The sequence below is a fragment of the Engraulis encrasicolus genome, chromosome 1 (genome assembly GCF_034702125.1).
Source record: "Engraulis encrasicolus isolate BLACKSEA-1 chromosome 1, IST_EnEncr_1.0, whole genome shotgun sequence".
NCBI classification, from domain to species: domain Eukaryota; kingdom Metazoa; phylum Chordata; class Actinopteri; order Clupeiformes; family Engraulidae; genus Engraulis; species Engraulis encrasicolus.
In genome coordinates this window covers 35,515,537-35,538,184 of record NC_085857.1, presented here as the reverse complement: position 1 = coordinate 35,538,184, position 22,648 = coordinate 35,515,537, and the positions used below count along the sequence as shown (strand labels likewise).

Below are 22,648 nucleotides of genomic sequence, written 5' to 3'. Positions count from 1 at the left end.
GCGTCCAGTCAGTGATGGAGCTGTGGGTGGTGGTGGTGGTGGTGGTGGGGAGCAAGCAGGGTGTTTGCTCCTGGGCCCAGGGAACAACCATATTGGTGACGGAGCTGGATGTGTGACCTTGGGTGGATGTATTGAGGGGCCCCTGACAGTGTTTTGCCCAGGGGCTCTGTGGGCAATTTCTCCACCCCTGTGTCCAGTACTACATAAGCGCTAAGTGGTGAGAATGAGATTGGAGATTTTGTGGGGGGGGGGGCTGAGAGGAGAGGAGGCATGATGTGGGAGTATTGAGGCCAATCAGTCACCTCGACTGACCCTAACGCCTACAGTGGAGACTCATCGAGGGAGGGGGTTGACAGATGCCAGACAATGTTCTCTTACCTTACTAACCAGGGAGCAAGCAGCCTCTGGACATTTACTGAATAAATTTACATTTGGGTATTTTATTGTTGCTTTTTTTGTTCGGAGACAAGGTATTTTTAACAGATACAATGCTTCATCTCTCCCATCTGCTACATCTTATCCCACATCTACACATATCTGGGGCAGCATAGTAAGTGTTGTATTTGGAGAAGCCTTTTTGTGGTCTGCAGTTGACACTTTAAAGAGACTGAAGCTATGGCCTGTCCCTTTAACAGAAGCTCCGAGGGCTGGGGCTATCATCTTTCAGACTCTGCTTTCAAAGAGCCCATTTAACACAGGGTCTGTTACATCCCTGAGGAGGGATGACTAGAGGTGTAGAATGGAGAGAGAGAGAGAGAGAGAGAGAGAGAGAGAGAGAGAGAGAGAGAGAGAGAGAGAGAGAGAGAGAGAGAGAGAGAGAGAGAGGGGGGGGGGGGGGGGGGGGGGGGGAGAGAGAGAGAGAGAGAGAGAGGGGGGGGGGAGGGNGGAGAGAGAGAGAGAGAGATAGAGAGAGAGAGAGAGGGGGGGGTGTTAGAGAGAGAGAGAGAGAGAGAGAGAGAGAGAGAGAGAGAGAGAGAGAGAGAGAGAGAGAAGAGAGAGAGTATGAATGGTGTGTGTGACAAAAACAAAGAGATAATGCACGCGAGTGTGTCTGTGAGAGTAACTTATGACTGTGTGTGTGTGTGTGTGTGTGTGTGTGTGTGTGTGTGTGTGTGTGTGTGTGTGTGTGTGTGTGTGTGTGTGTGTGTGTGTGTGTGTGTGTGTGTGTGTGTGTGTGTGTGTGTGTGTGCATGCGCATTGAACGAAAGCATGGAGAGAAGTGTTATCATCGTGCCGTCATCGGTGAGAAAAACAGCAGACTGGTGATGAGTCACTATCACTCATCATCCCTGACTGGCACCTCAGCATGTCCCCACCCCATACAGAGTGGCGGGCGGGGCACTGCCACACCAGAGGGGTGGGGTGGGGTAGGTGGGAGGAGGAGGAGGAGATAGGGGTGGCTGGGTACACTGCACCAGAGCTTCTCAACCCTTTCTGACTTGGGGCGCCCACTTGACATTTTCACAAATGTCCAGAGCTCTTCTATTAGATGATTTCCCCTCTTAACTTAACCTGGTTTACTCCTGAACCAGCTTCTTAGTATAGGCCCCTGGAGGCTTGGCGTGAATAGAGTAGTGGTGGGAGGGGTGCAGGAGGCCATGGAGGTATACAGTCTGTACAGTTGAACAACACGCATGCTATGCCTATGGCAGGCCGTAAGGGGTAGGGTGGGTCGGGGCGTGGATTTGGAAGTTGTAAAGGGAGAGGCAGTAGCTAGAGGTGAATGAGTATACTGTTAAAGTTGATCAACATGCCCATGCCTGCATCTCTGTACAGTGGCAGAACAACTACACACAGGGCGCCCAGGGGTAAAACACTGATAAGGGGTCCCTCCATACGGCCTGCCTTGGTCACAATAGGGCCCCTAACCAACAATGCAAGAGGGCCCTTGGCTGAGGGGCAAATGCCCCACTTGCCCTCATAGCTCTGCCCCCGTCTCATGGCCTGCCTTGGTTACAATAGCGCCCCCACCACCAATGCAAGAGGGCCCTTGGCACAGGGGCAAATGCCCCATTTGCCGGCAACTCTGCCCACCTCTGTCTCTGTACTCAAGAAGTTCATGCATCATTCAAAACACAGGTGTTGGTACATGTGCTTCTTCTTCTGAAGAGGGTGTGGTGATTAAGACAACATACTTTGATTTATTTATTTTTTCCCTCAGGAGCTTTCTTGGGAAATGTTGTTACAGGCCATTGCCAAAAAACAAAAAAAAAACGTCTGCCATCAGCAAGTATTTTTCAAGCTATTACGCCAATTAAAATTCACATGAAGGAAGGCGGGGAGTTTCAGAAATCATTCGGTGACAGTGTAATAGATGCTCTAAGTTGGCCACACCCGAAATCACACGTCAATCATTACTGTCCCATGCGTTATTATCCACAGAGGCAATGTTCATCCATGACAATGGCATAGAACACCCCATTTGTTTGTGTTTTCAACGCCAGAAGTCTTCCGTTCTAGACAGCTACATTTGGCTTTTGTGGCCCCTTACTTGTAGTGGGCAGATTAGCGGACATGATCTTTGTCCACTGTAAACCCCCCCCCCCGACAGCACCCAGTCCACAGCTACACGCAATATCACACCTCCATGGTACCTCTGCCTCTCTGCACTATCGCCCTCTACCCACTGCATCTGGCCACACTTTATTTTTACTCTAGAAAAATCAATGACAGTGCTTAAAATAGCATCAATGTAGTATTTTTGAAAGTGCAGTATGGGGTTTCCTTGTAAAATTGATGTATAGGTCTGCAAGATCGCATCTTCATGTTACATTTGCCTCTACTTTCCATCTACGTATACAGTCTCACTATTTTTAATATCACTTTAACGAAGTCACTCATCATGACTGAGATTTGCATTCAGATATGCAATGATTTGTTTTCTTTAAACATTTTTTTACAACAATGGGATTTCATCCGTGCAAGATTTGTGTTTGTTGCATAAGTGTTGGCAAGTGGCTTTTCTTGTAGGGCGCGGCTGTACTCTCTTACCTCCAGCGGTTGGAATTGCTGGCGTTTGTGATTGTGAGTGACACACCCTGCTGCCTCGCCCTCAGAAGACAACCACCAGGACCATCCCTTGTTCTCACACATTCAATTTTGCAATCTCTACTCTATCCCTCCCTTTTCCCCCCAACTTTCTCTCTCCCTCACTCTCAGTTTCTCTGCAGTTCCCTCACTGACATTTTTTTCTCTCCCTCACTTTCGCGCCTTTCATCACCAACTTTCTCCATTCATTCCTGACTTACTTTCCCCCACTCTCCAATTTTCTCTGTCCAATCCTAACCTGGGGTGCATTTCTCGAAAGTGTAGTTGTTAGCCAGTTACCAACTTGGGTAGTTGTCAATGGGAAATTGCATTGCAAACAACAAAGTAGCTAACATAGTTAGCAACTGTGGTTTCGAGAAATGCACCCCTGTATTGTTTGTTTTCTCTACCTCATCTCTCTCTCTGTTTCTCTCCCTCTCTCTACCCCTCTCTCTACCTCATCTCACAGGAGTGTCAGCTCCGCCGGCCTGCCTCTGCTCATGCTGGGACTTGTGCCTTCTCTTCCACAGAGGCGTGTACTTGACCTCAGATCTCTTCTCTTCGCTCAGCACCAAACATGGAGGTGGTAAACAACACCGTAGCCTACAGTAGAGGCACGCATGCTGCCTCCGCCTCGCTCCCATTCGACCAATAACAAAAGCCTCTGCCCTATTTGTTACTGCTGTCATGGAGACCGGTTTGACCAATGCAGGCTGAACCAAATCCAGTGTGTGAGTACACAGAGAAGTCTACAGTTGTACGTTGTACAGGAATGGGGCCAACCAACAACAAATATTTAAAAGACAACACGAATTCTGAAACTTGTCAGGGGACTTTGTTTATTTTCGCAACGTTCTCTTATCTAATGTTAAAAGGATATAATTAAGAGAATACTCGAGGGGAAAAATGAGCCCAAAAATAAATCAGCGTTAAACATCTTTTATCTAATTAAAATAAGTGAGGAAGTGCTGTTAACTGCAAAACAACTTCCTGAAATTCTCTCCCTCTAGTTTTATCTACCCCCCCTCCTTCTGTCACAGTCACACACACACACAGTCACACACACACACACACACAGTCACACACACACACAGTCACACACAGTTTCTTAATGGACTTTGGCCCCCGGTTACAGCAGGCTGTTAATGACTGATAGCGATCCATGGCTTTCACAGCCTCGCTCGCCAGGCAGGCAGGCAGGCAGACAACACATACTGGAGCTGAGCAGTCACCTAAGGCCTGCGCAGTGACACCCCCAGCCCCCTCGGGGCAGCACTGGGTAATGGAGTGGTTGGGAAGAGAGGGGGGGGGGGAGAAGAGAGGAGAGGAAAGGAGAAGGGAGAGGGGAAGGCGCAAGAGAGAGGAGAGAGGGAGAGGAGATGAATTGAAAAGGTGGAGATAAAGGGAAAGAAAGAACAGAAGAGGGCAGAGCAGAGGAGTAAACATGGTAGGTGAAGGAGGGGTGCAAGAAAGGAGAGAAGAAAGAGAAGAGTAGGAGAAAGGAGAAGAATGGAAGTGAAAGAGGAGAGATGAGGACAGAACAAAGGGGACTGAGGAGGTGGAAGAAAAGGGGGGTAGAGAGGGGAGAGGAGAGTATACCAAGGAGGAGAGGAGGGGGGGGTACAGAAAGTGGCAATAAGAGAGGAAAGTAGAAGAGAGGAGAAGGGAAGAGAAGCACACAGCAGAGCCTGGTTTGTGACACCAATGTTACTGTACAGTAGCCATTTTTGTAAGCAGGAAGCTCTCATACAATAGAAGAGGAGGAACCTACTGTGGCTGAGTCAAACTGTTCTGTCGTTGAAGCCAAAAAGCAGAGACAGAGAGAGAGAGAGAGAGAGAGAGAGAGAGAGAGAGAGAGAGAGAGAGAGAGAGAGAGAGAGAGAGAGAGAGAGAGAGAGAGAGAGAGAGACAGACAGACAGACAGACAGACAGACAGACAGACAGACAGACGGGCAGTGGTCAAGTCCTCCTCCACAATCCTGCTGTGACATTCCACACTCATCCAGTACATTCTCTCTCTCCATGTCTCTCTCCCTCCCTCCCTTTCTGGCTCCTGTTATTTTGTATTCTCCCGTCTCCTCCTCCTCTTTTCTATTCTTATTTTCTAAGCTTACACTCACACAACGTCGTCATCTCTCTGTCTTGTAACGCTCTCCCCTTCTTTTACATTATGTTCCACTTACTAGGCTAGCTGATTTTTTTTTGTCCAAGGCGACTTCAGTTATTTAGGTGCAAGGTACTGGGAGCAATTGCGAGGTTAGGTGCCTTGTTCAAGGGCACATCAGCCATGGATGAGGTTAAAGGGAGAGGTGAGGGTGGGATTCGAACCTGCAACCTTGTCAACCCGAGACCAACTCTACCCACTAGGCCAGGGCTGCCTATACTGGTGTTATGCTTTATCCCATTCCTCACATGCTCTGAGGAAGGCCACAGTCCATAACATTATCAGATTAAAAACACCTCAATGTCACATAGCCTACTCGGGGGTGTTGGCCACCTTTTAGTCATTTTGTGAAAACTTTACTTTAGGTCACCAGCAGCACCTCTTTATTTGGTGTGCATATGTACAGTGTTTCCACATTATTCTTCCTCCCATCTCCCATCTTCCGCACGTATCCTCTCTAGCTCACACTCTTTCTTAACACCTCTGGAGTTTCTCACATCAGCCTGACACAGTCACCATCTGGCAAGTTATAAAGAGCTGATGATTACGCTGCATGCTAAGCACCTCAGGTCCAGGGGTGGAGCTATAGGGAGGGTGAGCAGGGCATTTGCCCCTGGGCCCGGGCCGTCCCATATTGGTGGTGGGGGCCCTGTCGTGATCTTGACAGACCGTATAGGGGCCCCTATACGTGTTTTGCCCTGGGGCCCCAATTGTTCTGCCATTGCTCAGGTCACACACTACAGAATGACAGGAAATGTTACAGAAGAGGAAGTACAGATTTTTCTGGTGTCTGTCGGCTTCACCTTTTCCCCGCCGTGGTCTGGAACTTCTCTTTTCTCTTCAACAAAACAGAACACTAACTTGTCTCCTGTGTGACCTGGTGAAGGTCTTTGAGACCGGAAGCTTGGCCATTACAAAGAAAAAAAAGAAGGATTCAACCCATTAAGACCTGAAAATGTGTTAAAAAAAAAAAAAAAAAACATGATCTGATTCATGATCTCATTCTGTGTGCGAGTCCCCCCAGCAAACAGTCTATGTCTACTCGACCACCACACCAGAACTAAAAGGACTTGTGTCAAGAGCGCAACTCATTTTTTGCTGAACTGTCAATTGAAAATTGTCAATGATATTGTAAGTCAATACAGATGTTCCAGCCAGTCTAAAAAGGTCATATTCTGTGTTGTCCCCGTATTAATGGGTTAAGTGGGCAGACGTTTTTGTTTCAGTATTGACAGTTTTGCTCACGTCTGGCACTTTTTAGTCGTGAGGGTGGTATAACCTTCGTTGTTATACTGAAAATAACATTTTACCATGCTCATCTACTGGACAATGAGGAGCAGTTGAATATTAACCTCTGAAGCGAGAGGTACAAAGAGCACAGAGACTGCATGCACAAAGTGTGTGTGTGTGTGTGTAAAACAAACCAACAATTGCTCACTTCACCTTGCAGACAGGGTGTGTCTGCTGCAGGGAGTGTCACAGGTATGACTCTCTCTGTGTGTGTGTGTGTGTGTGTGTGTGTGTGTGTGTGTGTGTGTGTGTGTGTGTGTGTGTGTGTGTGTGTGTGTGTGTGTGTGTGTGTGTGTGTGTGTGTGTGTGTATGTGTGTGTGTGTGTATGTGTGTGTGTGTCTGTGTGTCAGGGCGGGGACAGCTGTTCTTATCAGCACAGTAGGCCTTGCTACATGCTTGAGATGTCATCTCGAAAACACTCCAGTGGAACTCCTGTGGCTTTGGGTGTGTTCAGCACAACACAGTACGCGTCATTAGACTTACTAAGTGTCCACTGCTCCAGCCGAAGAAGGCGCCATTTCAAATAATTGACTTCCTTTGGCCAGCACAAATCAACAAACCACGCCAAATGGTACCACAAATATTGTGACTATAGCCTACTCTAAGAAGGGCCCCAATTTTTGTAGCATTTTTGTGACATTTCATTTCTTAAAAATAATGTAAGTGAACAAGCAAACACATACATAAGTTAAAGTAAAGGAATAAGTAATTAACTTGCACTAACAGACCATCTGTGTAAATGAGTGACAGTCTATCTGCAACCCCCCCCACCCCCCCCCCCCCCCGCCCCCCCCCCCCCCCCCCCCCCCCCCCCCCCCCCCCCCCCCCCCCCCTCCCCCCCCCCCCCCCCCCCCCCCCCCCCCCCCCCCCCCCCCCCCCCCCCCCCCCCCCCCCCCCCCCCCCCCCCCCCCCCCCCCCCCCCCCCCCCACGCCCCCCCCCCCCCCTCCCCCCCCCCCCCCCCCCCCCCCCCCCCCCCCCCCCCCCCCCCCCCCCCCCCCCCCCCCCCCCCCCCCCCCCCCCCCCCCCCCCCCCCCCCCCCCCCCACCCCCCCCCCTCCCCCCCCCCCCCCCCCCCCCCCCCCCCCCCCCCCCCCCCCCCCCCCCCCCCCCCCCCCCCCCCCCCCCCCCCCCCCCCCCCCCCCCCCCCCCCCCCCCCCCCCCCCCCCCACACACACACACACACACTACACACACACACACACTACACACACACTACACACACACTACACACACACAACACACTTGTGGTGGCTGCCTAATGCAGTTAATGGCTTCAGGGGACTGTCAGTTGGCCAGCTGAGCCCCAGCTGCAGAGGGCCTGTGGTCAGAGAGAGAGAGAGAGAGAGAGAGAGAGAGAGAGAGAGAGAGAGAGAGAGAGAGAGAGAGAGAGAGAGAGAGAGAGAGAGAGAGAGAGAGAGAGAGAGAGAGCGAGAGCGCGAGAGAGCGAGAGAGCGAAAGAGAGTGAGAGAGAGAGAGAGCGAAATAGAGAGCGTGAGAGCGTGAGAGAGAGAGAGAGACAGGGAGCGAGAGAGAGAGAGAGCGAGAGAGAGAGAGATAGAGGGAGAGACAGAGACAGAGAGGCAGACAGAAAAAGATACAGAGCGAGAGAGAGAGAGAAAGAGAAGCACGAGAGAGAGAGAGAAGGGGGGGGGGGGCTATGGTCACAGTTGTCAGAGAGGGGGGGTGGGGCTTCGCAGACGCACTGCTTCCTCCACTCGCCCCGCAGCCAGCAGGTGGTCAAGGCTGCCCACAGCCTCAGGCGATGAGGAGGAGAGGGGGAGGAGGGAGGAGGGAGGAGAGAGGAGAGGGGAAGGGAGGAGAGAGGAGAGCGGGAGAGCGGGAGAGGGGGAGAGGGGGAGGGAGGAGAGAGAGAGGAGAGCAGGATGATGGAGAGAGACTAGGGGGAGGGGGAGTGCACAAAGAGCAAGAGAGGGACAGACAGACAGACAGACAGACAGACAGACAGACAGACAGACAGAAAGACAGAAAGAAAGACAGAAAGACAGAAAGAAAGAAAGAAAGAAAGAAAGAAAGAAAGAAAGAAAGAAAGAAAGAAAGAAAGAAAGAAAGAAAGAATTGTGAGGAGAGTGATGGGTAAAGATTTGTGATGGAGGAAAACAGACTGGACAGATGGAGTGAGAGAGGGGGAGAGATGGAGATGGAGCTCTGGACCAGCGCACACAGACAACCCAGACAGAGACAGGGACAGAACGAGTGAGAATGGTGGGGGTGGAGCGGAATAGCGCATTACATGGATGGACAAGTGTAACAAATGGAGAGAGAGAGAGAGAGAGAGAGAGAGAGAGAGAGAGAGAGAGAGAGAGAGAGAGAGAGAGAGAGAGAGAGAGAGAGAGAGAGAGAGAGACAGAGAGAGAGAGAGAGAGAGAGAGAGGATGGGGCGGGGGTATTAACCTTAGGCGTGAAATATTTATTAATCTTGTGATTTGCAGCAAGTTATTAGATGAGGTCACGGGTGAGAATTGCCTCATGCTGACGAGACAAGGGGGAGCATAATTGCTGGAGGGAGATGATTAGTACGCAGGGTTGTGTTGTCCTAAATACACACCTGCAGAAAATCTCATGGGACCATGCATCATTCCCTTGTTACAAGCAAAGACATGTTGGACAACGATATGGTGCAAGATAAAGAAAGAAAGAGACAGAAACAAATGATGGGCACGGAAGACACAGCAAGAGGAAAAAAAAGGAAAGAGCATAAGATCAAGACAGAGAGAGAGGTAACACTGTACACACACTGTAGGCTTATAGAAAATGCCAAATAAAAATGACAAAAAAACAAACAAAAAAAGAGATGAACTACATGGAATGCTGTACCCTACAGCAGCACTGTTCCTTAGCAGCCCAAGGAAACACATTACACCAGGGACGCTGACAAGGGGCACAAAGGGGTCAGTTGCCCCAGGCTCAGGGATAAAGGGGCCCCCTAATTGGGTCCTCATTACATTGAATGTATTGGGTGGAGGGCCCTTTCAGATGACTTTGTCCTCGGCCCAGCCAAAGCTGTCAGCGGCCCTGCACATTACCATGCACCTCTCTCTCCATAACACCTACACACAACAACATGAAAACAAGAACAGACTGCAGTATACGGCTAAAGGCACCCTCCGCTCTTTACAATCCAATGATCATAAATCACAGTCTCACCGTCAAAACTATACACACGCTGGCCTCCGGGGCTGTAAATCTATAACTCAGGGCTACGGAGGGGACGCCGGCTGTTAGAAACTCTACACATGCAACTGCATTCCTCCCCGGGCCGAGCACTCTGGAGCATGCAGGGCAGATGTATACATCAAAGGGGGTGGGTGAAGGAAGCCTGGAATGGACGTTGGAGTCGGGACTCGGGAGCATGGGTGTTACACTCACTCACAGACAGTGAGGTGAAATCTGAAACTCTGTGCTTACACTTGCTAGCCAGCTAAAGGATCACATCCCTCTTCACACACACAGACCCACACACACACCTTCACAGACCCACACACACACCTTCACAGACCCACACACAGACACACGTTTCTGCTGCTGCCACTTCCATTCTGAAGACCCTTCAAAGGCTTGTGTACACATATAGCCAGTAGTTGCTAGCTACACAGCCGTTTGCGTGCGAGCATCCGCAAAACTCCGGGTTGTCGTGCAGCGATGCAGGTCCGGCTCATTCTCCATGTGTGTGAGTGAGGGAATTTGGGGTTGTAAAGTAAGTAAGCAAGCGTGCCGACTGCCGAGCCCCTTGGAATTCCACTCCAGGACACCTGCATGTTGAGGTGTGGGGGGATGTGTTTTGCATGTGCATGTTTACACGCGAAGCTTAGATAGGGATGGAGGGCAGAAGAAGAGGGGAGAATTAACTAGCATAGGTGTTTATCTAAAGACGTTTGGGTCTAGCTGCAGAACTTCATGTTAAACTTGGCTTTTTAAAAAACAATGGCCAACTGGTAAATGTGGCAAAATAAGCATTGTGATGCACCTTTTTTGCCAAGTCGTAAAGCATTTTAGCTTGTCTGGGGTCTGTCTGCTTTCCTTGAACATTAGCCAGCTGATCTTAGCTACTTAAAGCAATGTTTAAGTTCATTTACACTCCACATCTCCAGTAGCAATACTTTCGTTACTACCATCTGAACCGTGAGAATCTTGATGAAGAAATAAAAGAACAACAAAAAAAGAAAACGGGTTGCCAGGTGCACAGATGGACTCAACATCACAGTTTTTAGTACTACAAGTGCAGACATGTTGCCGCTGCGATGTTTGAGATTTTGCTGTGGCGGCGCGGCTGCATACCTCATGGGTATGCATGAGTTTGCTGCTGTTGACGAGAGCGTCCGTGACAGCCCAGTGAATATTTTAGTACTGAGGTGGTCACTTGGGAAAGAAGAGAACACGCAGGGCCTGGTGGTCATGACGCCAAAAAAATCTGGACGTGACAGACTGTAAGCTTACATTTGGTTGAACAGCTGTTTTGCGATGTGGCGAATTAGCAAGCCAACACTCAAGGAGTGTTTATGACACAGATGAGAACGGGAGGGAAAAGAAGGCAGGGAGAGGTTTTCACAAATATGTTTCACACCAATTTCTGCAATTAATTCAGGTTGTAGAAACCTTGTAGAGCAAACCTGCTAGTCTGGCTGTGGCGCCAAGATCATCGATGACACTTGGCCTGGCAAACCTCCAGCACAGGTTTGTAGTTCTCAGACTAGAGGTGAAACCAGTGTGCATCTTTCAAATATCTACCTAGCAGATGTACAACCAATCAAATCACTGAGTCTGCTAAGGTATAATTACCCATTGGTTCCTTACTATGTTTGGGTTAAAACAATAACTGGGACATACTGACTTGGGTAAATAAAATCACCGGAACAGGCTGACTTCAAGCAAAAATTCTATGTGACATCTCCTAAACCAAGCCCAGGATAGATGCAAACAGTATGACAGCTCATGAGGTGGGTGTGAGACAGTGCAGAGGGTTTTTTTTCTTCTTCTTTTTTCTTTGGAGGAAACACTCTCTCACTAGAGGAGTAAGTTAGACAGGAAGGTAAAACCAAAAGTTCAACTAACGTCCACAGCCTTCCAGGAAAAGTACAATCTGGGACAACAGCACAAACAGCGAAGAGAAGAGAAGAGAAGAGAAGAGAAGAGAAGAGAAGAGAAGAGAAGAGAAGAGAAGAGAAGAGAAGAGAAGAGAAGAGAAGAGAAGAGAAGAGAAGAGAAGAAAGGAGAAGAGAAGAGAAGAGAAGAGAAGAGAAGAGAAGGGAAGGGAAGGGAAGGGAAGGGAAGGGAAGGGAAGGGAAGGGAAGGGAAGGGAAGGGAAGGGAAGGGACGAGACGAGACGAGACGAGAAGAGAAGAGAAGAGAAGAGAAGAGAAGAGAAGAGAAGAGAAGAGAAGAGAAGAGAAGAGAAGAGAAGAGAAGAGAAGAGAAGAGAAGAGAAGTGTTCAGGCTTTTGCCTTCACTCGTATGGCCCAGAAAACAGCTGATGGCACAACTTTCTCCTTGCCTCGTTTGCCTGCCCTCCTCACCCCTCATAATCTCTACAGGTACACTTCAGGGGTGTGTTTCACGAAAGCATAGTTGTTGTTAGCCAGTTAGAAACTTGGGTAGTTGCCAATGGGAAATTGCATCGCAAACAACAAAGTAGCTAAAGTAGTTAGCCACTATGGTTTCAAGACACATCGCCTCATTTAACTGAACTGTCCCCACTCCAGCTGCCCTACCCTGCCCCGGCTCTTTGCTTCGCCAACATGCTGCACACATCAAATGAAGCCAAACCCCCCCCCCCCCCCTTCTCATAATTTCTACACAACACAATGAACTGAAATGTCCTCCTCCTGACTACTGCCCATACTCCAAAAAACAGCTGATGCCAAGGCCCTCACCTTACCTCCCCTCTCCCCTCACAATCAACACCCATATGTCTCTTCTTATGCAATATCACTTCATCTACAATCTGAGCTCTGAACTGTCCTGCACGACAGGGCTCCTTGCCTTCGCCACCATAACCCACAAAACAACTGATGCCAAAGCCCTCACCTCTCTCACCTATCCTCGTCTCCCCTCACTATCTCTCCACAACATCATCCTGCTCGTCTCACGCCACACTCACTCAGGACATCACGTCATGTCCCAGCTGGGGCTGAATGGCTGGTGAGTGCAAACTTCACTGGCACGGCCCCCACAGAATAACTGATGTTGACACCACCCCATACACACAGACACAGACACACACAGACACACCATCAGGGATCTAAATTAACACCAGCCAACCGGCCAAATGCTGGTAAAATTTCATTTTGGCTGGTAGAAAAGACCAACTTGCTAGCCACGTTGAATTATTATTGAGTGTGTGTTTGGGTAGTAAGATTTCATCTGCTAGCCATTTTGGCTGGTGGTGAAAAATGTGAATTCAGGGCCATGCACATCACCCACTTGCTACCACCCCCCCGCTCCCACCTTGGCTCAAAAATCTCTCCCCATCGGGTTCATCACCTCTCACACACCCATCATGCTCAAGACATCACTTCATCTACGGTGCGAGCTAGCTTGCATGTGACACTTTCGGGACTGTGTATGCGAATGGTGCACCAACACTTCTCACTTTTCTCTTCTTTTCTTTTCACCTCCTTGCACAGCATGGATCACTTGAGCACTTGAGCCTTGGTTCTGTGCCGCGTCTACAGTGTAAGGAATCCTCTGCACTTGGCACGCTCACGCCATTGCTCCCACAAGGCTAGGCTGATGCTCTGTTGAGATTAAGGATAGGCCGATATATGTATCTATATAAATATGGGCCGATATTTGGGTTTTTTAAGTGTATTGGTATCGGCCGATACACGTGTGGTTTTGGCCGATACGCAAAATGTATTATTATTTTATGTTATTCTGGTTTTTTAAAAGCTGAATGATTTTAGACATTTCCTGATTGTTTCCTGAGTGGGTGTTAAAATGTTAACTTACACGTTCTACCTCAATTTGATAATGTTAAATAAATGTTTATTTTTAACTTGAGACCTGAAATACGTCATTTTTTAAACTTTTTTTTTGACCCATATCGGCCTCAAATATCGGGTATCGGAAATCGGGTATCGGCCAAGGGTGATGAAAAAAAAAAATCTGTATCGCATAGGCCATTAAAAAACCCATATCGGTCGACCCCTAGTTGAGATGGGCTACTTTCGTCAAGATGAGTCACCAATTGGCTGCTAAATGTGCACTGTAATATTTCTAGTAGATCATTTCCAGAATTCATGCTGCCCATTCAGAAATGTTACCTTTTCCACAAATACTTACCACCACCGTCAATTTCTAAATACGTATTCATTATGCCTGGAAAAATTGCGCTTTCTATACATGAAAAGGGAGATCTTCTCCACGGTCCGCCATTTTGAATTTCCATAAATAGACATTTTTAGCTGCAAATGTATACTTTGGTCATTCTAGTAAATATTAGTTTATTATTAAGTAAATATTCATGAAAAGATAAAATTTGGCAATTGGCTGAACAATTTCAATGAGCAGCATAGTTGCAATACCCACTCCGGCCACCATACTACAACACAGTGCACCTTTAACACACACCAAACTCAAATCCTGACCCCCAAAAGAAAGCTAATGTACTGCATTGCAATGGCTTGGTAGCTCAACTCAACGTGTAGCTCATATCACCACGATAGCAGCACGTCACGTCACGTCACGTCTGTCTCCTTCCTCTCTGAGTCTTTTCCTCTGACTCTGCCCGCGTCTCCCTTTCTCCTCTACTCCCCCTGTGTGGGAGCCGGTTCGAGGTGCGGCTCTATTCTGCTGATGTAGTCAGAGTCCGACGACACTCCTTCACATGAACCTCATTACTCATTATTACTCTTCTTCCGAAATGAGCACTCACAGATATTCACACAACTAAGTTACAGTATATGCCCTACCCAAGAGCCCTGAATATGTCTGAACTCTTCCTTTGAAATGAGCACTCCCACAAATCCACGTATGACTATACGCTTTACCAAATAGCCCCACTTACTGTATGTCTCGAGATTCTTCCTTGACAAATGAGCACTCACAGACAGGGCACTAAATTAACACCAGCCAACCAGCCAAATGCTGGTACCAAAGAAAACCTTCAAGTCACTTTGACTGGTAGAGAGTGTATGTGTGGCTAGCGAGATTTAACATCTACTACTAGTCAAATTGGCTACTGATGAAAAACACTAATCTTAATTTAGAGCCCTGCTCACAGACATGCGTATATGGCCACATACTCTTACAATATAGCCCCGCAGAAGTCTCGAGACTTCCTCTGGAAATGAGCGCTCACAGATACAAAGATGACTACGTACCCCAACAAAATAAATTGAAAAGCCGCTAAAATGTCTGCACCAGACTGTATCATGGGTATAGAGAGCCTGTTCAGTTTCAGCCACACTTGTATGTCTTCAGCTTAATGCTTGAGGCCATTAAGCCATGAAGAAAGTGTGTCAGTATACAAAGCACAGCGAAAAAAAAAAAACCCCAAAGCTCCCCCTTAAAGAATTTACTGTTTCCCAGCGTCAGCAAGTTTACGCACGTCTTGGTGCACTAGAAGCCTGTCAAAGTGTGAGGGGTAGAGGAGGTAGAGAGGCACAGAGGCACAGGAGTGAGTGAGGACCAGAGTTTTCCAGAAAAACAATCTTGTTTGGCCATATCGCAGAACGTTTTGCTAGTCAATCTAGATTAGAGGTGAGCTGGTAAGAGACAGGTGTCTTTTCCATCATTTGAAAGGCTATGTGGACAGTTTCATACAAATATATGAAGTCGCCCAAAAACTAAAGCAGCTTTAGAAATGAAATCTGGAATTTGAAATCATTATATTTTTGAGATACGTGGTCAAGGTGGGAGGTATTTCGTCCTGAAGGTGTCCGCCTTAACTATGAAGTGCTGGAGCAAAGAAAACTTTCGCGGACATTTTCAGGATACTGTCAGCGGCTCAGGAAAAAAAGCAGCAAGATTAAGCATGGGGTAATAAAATATTTACTGGCCTGTGACAGGCCAGGGCCCCCTAGGACAAGCTGGAGGCCTGACATTGGTAGGGCTAGACCTGAACTGTTACATAACATCACAAGTCGCTGCATCACGGAACTGAATGGTTGTTTGGAAGGCATGTAGATGCAATCACTATTCCGGAATCCTAACTGTTGCTTTGTGTGTGGGGTAGCCAGAGGAAGCAGTAAAAGACCAAATTCATCTTCTGTGTGTCTTTCTGAGTTCTTTTCGATTCAAATAGCAAAAGTGGTTGTTGGGACAATCTCCTTAAAGAGTAACCTTCTTCAAAATGTTTCACTACTAGATGATCCAGATGATTCAGTGCTTAACCAACCCAGAAAACTACCGTGTCTGTCAGAGCAGAGCAGCGTTCAGCACTGTTGGAGCATAAAATGAAAGACGAGCTTGGCAGCTTAACATCCATCAGTCCCATCTTGTTCCCTGCACCAAGGCCCCAAGGGACAGCACTGAAGAGGCTAAGGGCTCATGGATGACATACTGATCCATGAAATCCACCATTAAGACGAAATAATGTTTTCTTAAATTATTTTAAGTGATTGACCGACCAGAAACAAGAGGATGAAAAATGTGTCGAATTCACCCTCTTGTCATAGTGCTGAGCCTATTCGTGCACCATGAAACTCAAGCTTATCGACTCATCACAGTCCATCTTGTACACTCCACCAACCAGACCAGGGCCCAGGAGTGGAGAACTGAAGGGGCTAAACTTGATTCAGTGACTGACCCATGACATCCACCACCATTAAGACAAAAGAGAGACACATCAAGCCCCAAGTGACGCTAAGCCTTCTCCTCCAACCCCCTTTCCTTCCAGCCCCAGTGGCGGAACAATTTCACACAGGGCCCCAGGGCATTTGAAGCAATTATAGGGCCCCACCATATGGCCTGCCAAGGTCATAATAGGGCCCCCACCACCAATACCAAGAGTGCCCTGGGCTGGGACCAGGGGCAAATGCCCTGCTTACCCTCCCCTATAGCTCTGACCCTGTTCCACCCCGAGCTGAGGGATGGATGGATTGCATTAAAGGGATCACAGGTTCTCTCACTGACTGCTGATATGCCATCCGTTTAAACAGCACAGTGCCAGTCAAACAGTTAGTCAGTCAGTCAGTCAGTCAACCAGACTGATGATGGAAAGCTGTAATCTCTTAATCATCTTGGGTTTTTTTTTCCCAGACTGGTATCACTGTCTGCTTTGGAGGTGCAGCAGGGCAATGGGAGCACAAGGGGCTTAACCTCCTTGTACAGATAATGCCCGAATCATACTCCCTCAAGCCCCCACAGCCACAACTCCATTGTCTGTCTACCGGTATATCTCTTTTCCAGTGTCTCGCCTTATCTCTTGCTAACTCTCTCCCTCCCTTTTCCCCAGCCTTTCCCCGTGTCGCTCTCTTTTTCTCTTATTCCCGTGTTTCTCTGTATCTCCAATATCCCTCAATCTCTGTGTCGGTCTCGCTCTCTCGCTCTCTGTACATCTCTCTTTCTCTCTCCATTTCCCACCATCCAGCTCACTCACTCCCCTTGTCCTTTTTTTCTCTCGCTCTCTCTCTCTCTCTCTAAACCAAAGCCACCCCTGTGTGCTGGACTGGAGCAAAACCCAGCAGTAAGTTACTCTCCCGTGGGACACTGACAAGCAACAGCCATTAGCAACTTAAAGACCTGTCACTCTGAAGCCTGATTGTTTCTTGTTCTTTTCTCCGCATGTAACGTGGCAGTGGCACTGTACAACGGTGGTAGCCTGGTACGGGAAATGACAGGGATGTGGATGAACAGAGGTGGAAAAAAAACAAAAGAAAAGGAAGAAAGAGAAAAAAACACACATAACAGCACCACAGTGGGCGGAATAAAAGTGAACAAGAGACATTGAAAGTGTAATCCTTGTCATGACCAAACTATTGTGGAAAAAATGAGTGGAAAGGGGGGAAATGGACAAGGTGTGTGTGTGTGAGAGAGAGAGAGAGAGAGAGAGAGAGAGAGAGAGAGAGAGAGAGAGAGAGAGAGAGAGAGAGAGAGAGAGAGAGAGAGAGAGAGAGAGAGAGAGAGAGAGAGAGAGGATATCAAGAGATGGGGTCTACAAAGAGAGACATAACACCACTTCAGATTTGATTATGGTGAATAAATACACACACACGCGCGCACACACACACACACACACACACACACACACACACACCTCTCAGGCCCCCTAATGTAGGCCAGTTTCAGGGATTTAGGCCTGGCGACGGATTAACAAAACGTGTGATCCCAAACCCCCCTCTCCTCTCCAGACACGTCCCCTCCCCCTGGTACCATACAGCACAGCACAGCAAGGTACAGCTACTACACCCTTCATGAGGTACATCTCTGTTGTACTGCCCATTTCACAATGCCAAAAGGTGGGATCCAATATTCTCCTCTCCATTGTGTTCATTGAGCTTTCATACTCCATGGATGGATTTGGGGGGGTGGCGTAGTGTCATTAATCCCCAAAAAAAGGACAGGATATCCCTGACCCAATATATAGATCACGACGGCACGCCATCAAGCAACGAGGTCCCCTCTGTCTGTGTACTTCTGTCTGTGTTCTGGCAGGGCCCACCCCGTTTTCGTTGCCTTTACATGTGGCCGGCAATATCAGAGTGACGCAAGGTCCGCTCCTGCTACTACTTCAGCGCCCCTGGCCCCGTACTGTGGGACGGTAAGTAATAGGGGTGTAACGATATCGAACCGAACCGATGTATCGTACCGAAAAGTCCTGTACCGAATCGAATAGTGCTGTACAGAGTACCGAAAGGTTGCGTAAAAGGCTACTCTGTTCATGTTTTTACAATATGCTGCTACTACATGCAGAGGCTCGTGCAAAACCCTGAGAGAGAATGCAAGAAAAAACAGGTGTAGAGGCTTGGTCTTTGTGAAACCTTGAGGAGAAAGTACTATTTCTTACAGTGATGAAATCTCCGACCCAAAGTAGCAGGTTGAATGTATTTCCTTTTTTTCGTTTGTATTTTCACAATTTTTTGGTGAAATTAACAACGTGCTGAGGAAGAAAATGGTTTTCTATTTTGTTCCCATATACTGTACCGAAAATGTACCGAACCGTGACCCCAAAGACCGAGGTACGTACCGAACCGAGATTTTTTTATACCGTTACACCCCTAGTAAGTAAAAAGCAGAAGTGACCAGCAGCACCCGCGCCCTCCTCCTCCATCCAGCTTGTAGACGTGGCTCAAAAGGTCATTATACATACAACACCACACAACAGAGTATACGTACATGAGTTACACTGCACCGCTCTCCACCTGCTGCTAACCGTGTGCTACTGTGCCTCCGCTGCCTTCACGCTGTTCCAATACCTCACCCAGCACTGTCGTCCGGTCCACACCACAAATCAAGGACCCCCCCGCCCTCTCTCTCCTGCCCGCTCCCGCATGCCTCTGCCATGTTGCGGTGCCCAGTAGCCTCCGTGCCCTTGCCTCTCCCTCGCCCCTGTGAGTGAGCTGCCCGTGGATGTGGCTGGAATTGAAATGGGGGGCATCTGGGCAGAGTGTCAAAGTTAGTGCCAGGGCAGGCAAACAGCCCAGGACTGCGAGTGCGATGCAGTGCTCTGACTGGGCGCTTCTAGTAGTTTTTTTGTGGCACGAGGGGGGCAAATGCTTAATATAGTTCGGCTGGATGTCCCCAGAGGGAATTCAAAATGTTTTTTGAATGGGGGAAAAAATAAACAAACATCCTCATTAATCAAGCAAAATGAATGAATAAGACTTCTAAGGCTTTTTGTTTGTGGACAGGGAGATATTGACTTGAAAGTTGTGGGGAGGGTAATGAAAATGGATATGGAGTCCCATGTGGTAACTGCTAACTGAAGAAGGGCCCATCAGTTAAAATGTTTGATGCTTGTTGTTTGTTTTTTCTCCTCAGTTTGCTTTCATCCATCAAAGCCTCACTGCGGGAGACCCCATTCCCCGGTTTGCACGACTAGGCCTAAAAAGGTCAAACTTTTCAAGCCAAAAGCTTTGGCTTATGCCAATGCTTATGTGCTTTAATACTTCTATAAACCCTGCTCATCAAACCAACTTCCCAAAGCACTGCAAAGCCAGCTTTCTTTGGTAAGCTACACCAAAATTACAGTGCATTAGGGCACGCAAATATCAGTTTTACAGTGTCGAACACTGCTTTCTTGATGTTCGCTGGGTGCCATTGATGGAGGTTACTGGAAAACATTCTATACCACTACCACCACCACCAGATACATTAGCTTTAGAGGTTATGGACCAGAGAGGGAAATTGTGGGGGTGCTGTTATAGATGTAAACTAAAGTGCTTCCTGCTGGCCCACTTAAACACTTGGCGTAATCCCAGTTTGAAACATCCATCCCTTTGCTCGTCTACTAGGCCTATGACTGATGGGAAGCATTATCGGTGGCGTGTGACAACCCGCTCCGCTCGCTCTCCTCTGCCCTCATGAAATACCACATGTGGAATAGATGTGACTGGCTGATGCGCTATGTCACCAGGAAAATATCGTGCCGTTCGCGTCTCAGCGGTGTTGCGTCTTTCAGACGGTGATCAGGGCTAAAAGCACTGTGCATAGGCTGCAATTAGACGGAGCAAGCACTGCAAATTAGACAGTCACAGGCCACTAAGTGGGGGCTGGAAGGACACCCACCGGAAGAGTGGTCATGGTAGAAATCGCTCACATCAGGTCAGGAATGTGAAAAAACTGGTTGGCTGAAATGGGTAAGGGATAGAAACAGACAACTCTTAGGCCTATCGCTGCCTCACTCCCAAACACAAACCATCTATACATTTACTTAGCCTATTTGTTTGGCAGTTTAGCAGTTTGTTTCACTTCGGAGACACTTCAAAAACAAAACATTGTAGGGCCTAGTCAGACGACTGTTTCACTCACTGTCCTCCCTTCTACTCTTTTTGCCCCTTTCTTGGAAAAGTGAAGTCGCTCACAAAATATGATTACTATACATTACAATCCATCAGACAATGATAATGGAACTCAACCCACAATCAACCGTTTCCAATTTCCTTTTTTATCCCACTGTAGGTAACCCACACTACCGCAGTTAAACTAGGCAATTGACACTGGGAGGTTACGTCCGTCCAGAGGTTCTGATGTGTCATAACCTCATTACACAAATACACAAGTTTACAGGCCTACGCCAACTAGTAGTAGGCTACACACATAGTCTATCCTTAGAAGTTTCCAGCAGGTAATTCAGACAAGTGCACTGCGCGCATGTTGTGTGGCTATCGAGTTTTCCCTGCGCTTTTGGAGATCACTCAAGCTCGAAGGATACACGGAAGTAGTGCACAAATTACACCCCACAGGTAAAACGACACCATAGTTTAAGAAAAAGACAAGACAAACCCTAGACAACGTCCAGCAATTGAACCAGAAAGCCTATAGGTAGCGCGTTACTCGGCATGGTTACAATGTATAATATATCACTGGTTTCATTGCGCCATGGTTAAAATTGGAATGCCAAGACTAGTACTTACGACTACGCAGTTCCAGCTTCGCCTTGATTTACAGACGCCAAACAGCTGAACAAGAAAGTACCTTATTCGGCATTCAGAGTCCTAGGACGCATGTTAAACTGACAATCCAACTTGTCCGGGCTATGCGCAACTTACCTTTTCGCTGAAACTGCGTTTTAGACACACTCCAAAGTCACAGTGGTAATGGGAAAAGAGAGAGTTCGCCGTAGTATTCTCTGTCGACCTTCCACTTTCCCCTCAACTCCAGTATCGCTGAACAATGCGAGTGTGACAGCGATGTCTCACTGCAAGCTCCGCCCCCGATACCATGAGGGTTCTCTCTACCACACCCAGCTCTCACGCGCAGCCCCGCAGCCTCGCTGCTGTTGGGAACAGTGCAGGCGTACCATACGGGAGCAGGATTACTGTGCAAAGTACGACACAAGAAGTGAAAAGGAGACAGCAGTGAGAATGGTTTGGAATTATATATTTTTCATGGACTGTTTTGTGTAACACGGCCCAACTCTTTAGCACCTATAGCTAGAGGTTGACAGACCATATATGGCTGTACCTGCAGGTCATATGCACACTGACTGGCAGCCACACCCCACACCTTGATGCGTCATGTAACCACATTCAAAAAGAAAAAAAATGAGAGCAATATACAACGAAATCAGACAACAGGGTGAAGTTCACAAGAAAAGGGAAAGTCTTCTAGTTTAGAAGACTTACATTTTGGTTTGCCATATTGTGAAATCAATGTTGCCCTCCTGTCATTTCCAAGCGTTCTGTTGATGGGAAACTTTATAGGCTATTCCTTATTGAGTGATTGTTGATTTGTTGTTTGTTTTATTAATGCAAATATAGTCTGTAATTCTTATTGTCTACACAAATGTATTTATTTACATTTAATTTCATTTGTTCATATCTCTCTCTCTCTCTCACACACACACACACACACACACACACACACACACACACACACACACACACACACACACACACACACACACACACACACACACACACCCCACAGTTACCCCCCACCCCACCCCTGGAGTGAATGAAGCCGGTCTTCTCCTGCATATTGTATGACTTGTTGAAATAGGTCAGTCCGAGACAGGGGGAGAGAGAGAGAGAGAGAGAGAGAGAGAGAGAGAGAGAGAGAGAGAGAGAGAGAGAGAGAGGGGGGATCTTTACCAAAGGGACTATAATGTTCTCAGGGCCACAGAGGTTCTGTTGTTCCGCGTGTTCTCACTCCAGAGGAGGGCCGGGCCATGAGAGAATATTTTGTCACCGTTGGCAACCACCAGCCTGTGTAAGTTGAGTCACTGAGCCGACCCACAGCAGCGCGACCCAACCACCTGGCAGAGAGCCGTGACTCACCCTGAGCATCAGGTGGTACAGGTGTGCAAAGTACACGTGACCAGGGCTGCTGACAGTTTTGGCTGGGCCCGGGACAAAGTCATCCAAAAGGGCCCCAGACCCAATACATACAATGTAATGAGAACCCAATTCTGGGCCCCCTCTGTTTTTGGGCCTGGGACAACTGTACCCTTTGTCCCTCCCCCTGTCATCTTCCCTGCACGTGACTGTTTGGTTCGCCTTTTGAAAGTATACACAGATGTGATCTTTTTAAAGCCCTGATGAAGG

The 22,648-nt window shown here is 48.0% G+C and overlaps 1 protein-coding gene across 1 annotated transcript in view; it reads right to left on the bottom strand.

Annotated features, from left to right (window-relative positions):
• jupa (junction plakoglobin a) overlaps positions 1-21,282 on the bottom strand; it is a 49,857-nt gene extending 28,575 nt beyond the window's left edge. Inside the window, exon 1 of the mRNA XM_063200754.1 lies at positions 21,152-21,282. The gene's annotated coding sequence lies outside the window, so the exon portion shown is untranslated. The remainder of the gene's footprint in view (positions 1-21,151) is intronic.
• Positions 21,283-22,648: the final 1,366 nt, after the last annotated feature.